Here is an 8313-nt window from a genome sequence, read left to right on the forward strand (position 1 = left end):
CTAATTTAGAATAGGGAAAGAAGGCTTTTTTGGGGGGGGGGGGTTGTTGTTGTTCTGAAGAGCAGGGAGAGAGATAGAAAAAGGGCTGGCATTCAGCCTAAAGAGAAATCATTGAAACAAATTAATCCTATGCCGTTTAAATTGACATGGTAATCCATCATCAGAGAAGGCAAACTCTGAAAGCAATCTAGAATCTGCCCTGCTCTTTCACTGGCCCTGGAGGCACAAAGACAGATAGTAAAGGGGGTGGGGGGGGGAAGGAGGATCATAAAAGTTAGGAATGACTTAGAAAATAATAAAATTGATTATATCAGCTCTCACTGTCCAGCCTCTGAAAACCTCCTTTGGAAAGGGGAGGTTAACTTTCAACAGTTGCTTTCAAAGTTTGCTTCTAAGTGGTAGGTCATCTGCAGTGGAGTTCCGACAGTTTGCCTCCTTCTCAAGGCTGCCAGGTTGCTGACTAGTGTAAGCGCAGCCTGCCGCATTTAAAAAGTAGACCAACTAGGAGCTCTGGCAGGACCCACACTTACACAGAAACTTTCCCTACAGTGGTAAGGGGATTCTTATGTGGGGTTTAGGATTGGGATTTGTTTTTGTGTTTTGTTATTGTTGTTTATTGGTGGGGAGGAATGGGAGGGAATCTTTTTCTTCTTTTTTTTTTTTTTCTCCTATAATCATCTTTTTTTACACTCAATGAAAGTGCATGTTATTGTAATTTGTAAAGTATAACTTTCATAACATCTTTAAAAACGGAGGCAAGCCACCATGCCCTGTCTCTTATTTGTGTCTTTTATTTTGGAGGCTGATTTTTCTAATCTTCCTTCACTTCAAAAAGCCTGTGATGATGATATGTTGTTAAACCTTGTTCAAAATTCATAAATTATATATAAAACTGAAGTGTCACATCCTGGTTGATAGTTAAGATGAAAAAAACCCTTACTAAGAGCTCCATTGTAAAAACAGTGTGCCTGTGTTTTCAACACACAGAATCCTAAGTTGTTTTTTTCTTTCTCTTTAGTGTATTTATGTAATGTTTTTATTTTTGTTTTTGGGGGGCAGGGGGGTTGCAGAACCTCGCCTCCTCATTATTGCCTAGACATATAAACTTGAACACAGAAATGAATACTATTTTTAATAATGCATTAAGCTATAAAAGCAAGAGAATTTGAAGATTCTTTTTTTTAATCTCAAAATCTACTCCGTTAACAATAGACAGTGTGTGAAGACAAAAACCCAGATACCTTAGTGCCAAAGGCAAGAAGGCAGAAGGACACGAATATAAACCATACCCCACAGCTGCCCTATTTAAATTTATCTAGGATAGAGTTTCTTCCAGTGTATTAAGAAAACTTTATATGTTCCTGAAACTTCAAAGTAAACATCACACCTTTTTTCTATGATCAGAATTTCTATTCACTGGTTTTTAAAAGAGGGTAAATAATTCTTGCATATTGACTAATGCTTTTTAAAGCACGTAAGCACAAAAGACAAATTAAATGCATTTCCAGGGTAAATAGGAAGAGGGTTAAAGGCTCTTATATAAAATATTCATCCACAGCCATGCCAGTAACAATGTTAAGAGTTATTAGCAAAGAAGAAGGAGGTTTAGATGTTTGTGTGTTTGTTTTAAATAGAACCTAGGAAATTTAAATAGTAGTTCTTCAATAACTGAACATTGAACTGCACTTTCTGAAAAAAATCTGATGCCTTTGATTTTGTTTTCTATTTAGAAACAATGTAGGCTTTAGCAAAATAGTGTATGATTTTAAAAGCCATTAAATCAACCAATATCATATGAAAAGAATAAATGAGTAAATAAGCATTAAATCTTGGAGACTGAAAAAAATTACTGTTTAGCCCCCACCCCTCCACACCCCCCATGCCCCTTACATCTGACCATGCTCTAACTTCCTTCTAATTGTATGGTAATATGGCAAAAAAGTATATGCAAAATGAAAATCTGCATCATAACTTGTGGAGTCAATAAATAAGCTATCAACATACATTCTGCAAAGAAATAGGGTTGCCTAATTTTTTAACTTCCCCCTGACATATGATATGATGTGGTCCTGTCAAGAAATACCCAATGTGACATTTTTCACTGAAGCCAACATTCCCTTCCTTTTATGTTTTCACTTTTGCTTTAAACTGTTTTAAGTGATATCATCTAAATCAATTTACCTCAGTCAAGCACTTTGTAATCTCTTCGATAAGGCTGATTAATTTATTATAAATTGTAATGGACAGATGGGAAAAGTACCTTTCTCTATCCTATATTCAAAATAAAAGGACCAGTGTACATTTTATTTAAATGTTATACTTTGTAAACTCTCAAGATGAAACTTCCTACGCTCAAGGAGCTGAATATCATGTTATAAACATCCTCCTCTTAATTTTGAACAGAAGTCCTTTATTTCTAATGTGTACCTTCAACATTTCAAGAAATCAGCCTTTGAGGAGGAGAAATGCAGTTGGTAAATTAATTAATTAATTATGTTTTCTAAATTCACACATAATGTTTTTCTATTATGGCAGTGTGTCTGTCTTTGTTCATCTACTTCTTTAATTATATGCTTTATGTTGAAACTTTTCTTTCAGCCTTCTAAAAACCAGTAGAATGAAAATTAATCCTTAAATTATTTTCCTCCTTGCAAAATGCACCTTGAGTTTGTGGCTAAAGGAAATTAAATCAGATAACCGCCCTTTGTTGTTCTGTTCGTATTTTATTTAAGTACACTGATGCAGCTAATCAACAATATTAATTTATCTGGATACCTGCCTTACTGATACTTTCGCATTTAAGTGACTGGCACTTGATATCATTTGATTAATGCTTTTTTTTGACATACCAAAAATGAACTGTCATTTTAAAGATTTCATTACCAGGCTCTTGCAAAAAAAGGGGAAAAATATAGAATTAGATGATCTTTCCTCACTCTGTCCACTTCTAAATAAGAGCTGATGTCCACATGGCTTTAGATGTCTTTAGAACTTTCTCATCGGGAATTGCCTTGCACTGTAAAATTAAAAGCATGTATAGCCCACATGAGACTTGGTTACATGGGCAACAAGCCTATCTGTATCTAGAACCTACTCTCTTTTAATTCTTCAATTCACTGAAGAGTAAAATAGAGGATCATGTTGTTGAATTTTTTAAATATATATTAGGCAAAAGATGCTCACCTTTTGTTTAAATGCCCTGCCAACGCTGCCAAACTGAAAATTGACATTTTTACTTTGAAGTGTCTTTTTATGATTCTGCAAGGCACAATAGCTTTACCATTACTAACTTGCTTCAGCTTGTATTTCAACAATAGTGATTTCAAGGAGCTCATTCAAGACTCTTTTTTGCACTGCTTTCTGAAGCCAGACCCCTGCATGTACACATGAGTGACAGCCTCTATCTAGTGCTTGAGTATATGAACCTTTAATCCATCATAGAACTTCTAACACCATAAGAATATATACACACCCATGCGCATACACCTTCATGCAAATAACTATTATATAACTACCCATTAAAATGCCACCAGGTTTAAAGCCAGCAGAATGAATATTTTCCTAATCTCATCCAGATTTATGGCTATAAATTGGCTACTGGTAAGATTCTAAATTAGCTTTTACTTAAATGAAAGAAGGTAAAATATGTAGTAGATTTGGGGGTTTTGAAACCCCCTCCCACGATAATCTCCTGTTGTAGACATGTTAGAAATATTGTTTAAAGTGAGCTGGGTGGTCAGTTAAATGGAAGAAAATATTTCACTACATTATGTTTTCCTATTCCCTAAAGTCCACCTCCATGGAGGGAGCTTCCTTGATGGATGAGACTGTTGTCTCCCTGAATGGAAACCTGCTTTCCTAGGAAGGATGGGGGTGGGGGAGACCAGTGAAGGGCAGGGAGCTCTAAAACCCTGCAACTAAAGTGAATTTTCCTTCCCCGCCCCCCCCCTCCTGTCCTTCCTCTCTGCCTTCCTACCTTCCTCTCTTCTTCCCTTCCTTCCCCTTTCTTGCTTCCTTCTTTGCTACAGCCCCTTTGGTATATTAGTGTAGTTAACCTTCGCTCTGGCCAAGACCAAGGAGGGCTAATGGAGACCCGGTTCGTGACAGCCTCAGGTCAGCGATACTCTAGAGCTGCCATCCCAGGAATTAGAGGATTATCAAGGGAGGAATTTGAGGCACCAATCGCCTCACACCTGAACACATCGCTGCAATCCATTAGGATTCATAATAATAATAATAATAATAATAATAATAATAATAATAATAATCCCTTCTGAAAAAACGGTTAATTGGATCTGAAGTTATATTTCCTGTTGCATTGAGGGGCCAAGCAGGGCAAACTGAACTGAATTCCTCAGGCTGCCAAGAAAATCGAGCAATCTGGGGGGTGGAGGGAGGAGGAGGGATAAACAAACAAACAAATAATCTATCAGCTTCTTCAGAAAGAGCAGATTTTTAAGAAAAGGTCCGGTGCTGGAAAAGGAAGAAGAAACGAAAGAGATTCTCCCCTTTCCTCACCTTCCGCCCCTCCTATTCCCCCCAAAATTAGTGTCCTCTTGATTATTTGCAGCTGTGTCGAACCTCGAGGTTTGTTCACAGGAGCCAGCGGGACTCCCGCTTCTAGAAGTGAAAAGCCATTTTCACGCCAGGACTTTGCTGCTTGAGTTTGGGGAGAAGGTCTCCTCTCCCCCCCAGCAACCCCTCCCCCCCAAAGCCTTGCTAACTTCAGCGAGCCCTGGAAGTCTTAGCCGCTCTGCCACTTGAGGCTCTTGCACCCAGCCTTGGGGGCCACAGACCGCTTTCCATCGCTGGAGCGTGGCTTGATTCCCCCCAAAGCTAATTTCCCGCCCTGGAGAGCACGGAGACGCGCTGGGGGCTCCGCTGGTGTATGTCACCCTGCCCCTGCCTTCCTCGTCGGCCTCAGACTTCCTCGCACCTGCCCAGGAGCCCCGAACCTGGCATCCACTTAGCCCTGTGGTCCGCAGCGGGTTCCGCCACCCGGCGGCCGCCCTAGACACTGGGTGGGTGGGAGGGACAGGCAGCCAGCGGGGCTGGGCCGCTGCGTCTTCTTTGGGAACATCAAAGGAGAAAAGGGACCGAGAGAAATCAAGGAGAAAGTTCGGAGATGCTGCGGGTCGCGGCTGGGGCGGAAAAATACAACCCGTTTGGGTCACACCTTTACTCCAGGAGGCTGCCTGGAGAGACCGCACTGTGGGGGGACCTGCCACCGTCCCCGCGCCGGGCCTGCGTTCCACTCCGGTGGCCACCTGACCACTGTCCCTCCTAAGCGTGGAGCCCGTGGCTCCCAAGCCCTTGGCCCCGTGGCGGCCCGGGCAACCCTTCCCGGGCGGCGGCCGGGAGAAGCCAAGGCGGGCCGCGGCGGACTCCCTGCGGATGGCCGCGCCCTTGCGTCTCCCGTCGAGTAGGGAGACACGGAGGCCTGCGCCCGGGAGCTCCCTGGCGGTGGTCCGGCCGCCCCCCTCGAGGGCTGCTCCCCCTTCTCAGCCTCGCCAAATCCCTGAAAGCCTGGGCCCCCTTCGTCACCCCGGGGGCTTCTAATCACTCCGTATCGATTTCCCTAACTCTTTTCATCCCGTTGAAGACACATCTTAAAACACTCCAGCCCGGAGTGTGCTCTGGGCTTTATCCACACTAATAAAATGATTTACCCTTCTCTCTGCGCTCTCCTCACAGAGGAAAATCGTTCGAGCCCCGGCTACTTGTGTGTGATCAGTAAATATTTAGTGCGGTGACATCCTCAGCTAGGCTTCGGATCGATTCGGGGACCACCGGGAGGTGCGCACGGTCCGGGCGGGGCCGCGCCGAGCCCGCCGAGAGGACTCCTCCCGCCCTCGCCGCCCGCCGCTGATTTACGGCCTCGGCAACCGGCAAAAGGGGGCGAAGGCGCGCCGGGAAAATTGGCTTTTCAACCTTTTTACTTTTGACATTCAGCCACCTCCCCAGGCTCTAATTCTCGCCTCTTCTCCTTCCCACCCCCCTCCGCCCTCGGCCAAGGGCGCCCTGTGCGCCCCGCGCGCCCTTCCTGCGGCAGCGCGCTGCGCTCGCGCCCCCGCGGCCCGTGGACCACCTATCACAGCCCTGCACCGCGACGCGGGGAGGCCCAGGCCCCTGCTCTGGGGGTCGTCGCCTTCGGGGCGAGGTGCACTCTGCCCGCCCACACCTCAGAGGGCGGAGAGAGGGTGGAGAGGCCCACATCTCCATTCGCCGAACAAGGAGCCACTCTCGCTACCTTTTCTCCGACCCTCGGTCATTCCCCTATTTCTGAGGCTGGTCCTCGACGCCCCTTGGGCCGGAGGGCGTCGGGTGGGAACTTTACTTTCCTCGCAGAGAAGCTCCCGGTAGAAGCGAAAAAGCGTTGGGCGTGGATGTGTTGGAAGGAGGCCTCCTGCCCTGACCTTGGGTGCTAGAGGGCTGCGGGCTCCGCAGGGGCAATGTGCACGTCCCCCCGGCCCTCCCAGCCTCCCCTGGGAGCGCACACTCACTGCAAGGCCGCGCCCTGGACCTGGACCCCAGGCAGTGGGCCCGACCCGGACTCGCCTCTCCTTCGGGACCCGCCACCTCGGACGACTACATTGTCCGAGTAGGGAGATGTAAGGGCTTCTAAGCCTCTGGGTTTCCACCGCTCTTCCGCCGGGGGGGGGGGGGGGGGGGGGAGCCGGGGGCGCGGCTGGGGCCTGAAAGACTTCAACACTGTTGCCCACCTGTTAGCGGGCCTGCTCTCCTCTCACCTGGGGCCCGGGACTCTGCAGTTCCCTCGGGCCCAGGGAGGAAGGTGAGCGACCTTGCTGGGTCCGCGCCCCCCTCCCCAAAGCTAGCGCCCTCTCCTTTGTCCTACTCCTGATTCTCTAAACTGCCTTATCTGCAGACTATATCTTTATACTAATGCATACTTAATTGGTCCGTCTTGACTGTCCATATAAAACAATTTAATTAGGGTGCTTTCTTGCTTTGGAGAGCAAAGAAAAAAAATCTGCCCAGTGCTTATTGTATTTAGCACCAATACAGGCAGAAAATGTAGCACAAGTTTTTGGTTGAAAGAGCACCTCTGTGCCCATTGAAGGGCGTTGATCCGAAAAGACAGAAAGGACAAGTAAAATCGATTTGAAGCGACCCTCTCTGTCCCTTTCACACCATTCAGAAACTCCATTCCTTCTAAGACAAAGACCAGCGCCTTGGGAATTCTCAGGGAAAAAGAGGACTCCAGTCCCACAAGCCTAGGGCACTTTTTAAAAATCCTCAATATTGCACTTAAGACCCGCTCTCGGTTTTCTGTGCCCCCCGCGTGTGGGTTTCACAGACACCCCCTCCGAAGCGCCAGGGAGTATGGCTGAGGACACCCCTACCCCTCTGCCCCTTCGGCCTTCTGGCCAGGCCAGACAAGCCTTTTAGGGTTAGTGCAGCCCTCACCTTTGACCCCCAAGATCGGAGTGACTGCCACGCTGCAGAGTGCAGAGTTACAACTCAGGCCAAAGTTAAAACAAGACCAAAAAAAACCCAAAAAACAAAAAACACCTCTCTACTCCCAACCCAGGGAAACCGGTTCTGGTTCCGCCGCCTGAGCCACCTTACCCAATAACCCCCTCCACCTCAACTTTTTTTTTTTCTCCTTCTTCTTCTTCTTCTTCTTCTCCTTCTTCTTCTTCTTCTTCTTCTTCGTCTTCTTCGTCTTCTTCGTCTTCTTCGTCTTCTTCGTCTTCTTCTTCTTCTTCTTCTCTTGCAATGAACTGCCCTAGCCACCTCTGAAGGAAGGAACTTAAGTTGTCAGGGCAGCGTCGCTGGGTTGCGGTGAGTTGTCCTCCATAAGGAACCCAAATGCCAGGTTATCCGACAGGCGCCCAGGCTGGGGAAGGCGGTCATCGATCAGACCTGGCAGGGAAGGGAGGAGGGAGAAGAGGAGAGAGGAGGGCAGGGGAGGGGAGAGGCTGGGCAGTGATCACCTTCACCTGCCCTGAGCCCAGCCCCCCTGTTGAACTATCCCTCGACCTCCTGCCGGGGTTAAAGGGGGCGGGGGCGGAAGGGAGGTGGCACCCCACCCCAGTTACACAAGTGGCCTCCTTCTATAAGAGAATGAGTTCACCACCTCCCCAGAGAAGCCTCACCATCCATCCACTCAATATAACTGATGAGACAAACCACAAGGAAAAACTTCTGTAGCCCATATTTATGGTATTAATGAATAGTTTAAAAAAGATTTACACTTCTTACGATCAATATTCTGAGTTATTTCCCTCAAAGTATATAATTACAGTGTCTTCAGAGTTTTCATCATTGTTTGAGGTGGCAAAACCATTT

The 8313-nt window shown here is 46.7% G+C and overlaps 1 long non-coding RNA gene across 28 annotated transcripts in view; it reads right to left on the reverse strand.

Moving 5' to 3' along the window:
• The window catches only part of LOC123860919 (uncharacterized), a 111007-nt gene that overhangs the window by 99917 nt on the left and 2777 nt on the right, over positions 1–8313 (reverse strand). The window contains exon 2 of one of the 28 annotated variants that reach the window (XR_010404864.1): positions 7591–7887. The exons of 26 other annotated variants lie outside the window; for them this stretch is intronic. This is a non-coding gene — a long non-coding RNA (uncharacterized LOC123860919). Of the gene's footprint in view, positions 1–6503; positions 7561–7590; positions 7888–8313 lie in introns of those variants that run through there. One more of the 28 variants, XR_010404873.1, reaches the window with a different exon arrangement.

The sequence above is a fragment of the Mirounga angustirostris genome, unplaced genomic scaffold (genome assembly GCF_029215605.1).
Source record: "Mirounga angustirostris isolate CCGP_5_RB_7025 unplaced genomic scaffold, mMirAng1.0.hap1 SCAF_9, whole genome shotgun sequence".
NCBI lineage: Eukaryota > Metazoa > Chordata > Mammalia > Carnivora > Phocidae > Mirounga > Mirounga angustirostris.